Source organism: Nematolebias whitei, chromosome 8 (genome assembly GCF_014905685.2).
Source record: "Nematolebias whitei isolate Nwh7 chromosome 8, NemWhi1, whole genome shotgun sequence".
NCBI lineage: Eukaryota > Metazoa > Chordata > Actinopteri > Cyprinodontiformes > Rivulidae > Nematolebias > Nematolebias whitei.
Genome location: NC_056505.1, coordinates 4,450,568 through 4,450,877, shown reverse-complemented (window position 1 = coordinate 4,450,877; position 310 = coordinate 4,450,568). Strand labels below are relative to the sequence as shown.

Here is a 310-nt window from a genome sequence, read left to right as displayed (position 1 = left end):
AGTACACCTGGACCATAGAAAGTACACCTGAACTATAGAAAGTACACATGAACTATAGAAAGTACACATGAACTATAGAAAGTACACCTGGACTATAGAAAGTACACATGAACTAAAGAAAGTACACCTGGACTATAGACAGTACACCTGGACCATAGAAAGTACACATGAACTATAGAAAGTTCACCTGGACTATAGAAAGTACACATGGGCTATAGACAGTACACCTGGACCATAGAAAGTACACCTGAACTATAGAAAGTACACCTGGACCATAGAAAGTACACCTGGACCATAGAAAGTACACCTG

At 39.4% G+C, this 310-nt stretch overlaps 1 protein-coding gene across 1 annotated transcript in view; it reads right to left on the bottom strand.

Moving 5' to 3' along the window:
• The window catches only part of LOC119413132 (formin-binding protein 1), a 23,532-nt gene that overhangs the window by 754 nt on the left and 22,468 nt on the right, over positions 1–310 (bottom strand). The window lies entirely within an intron of this gene.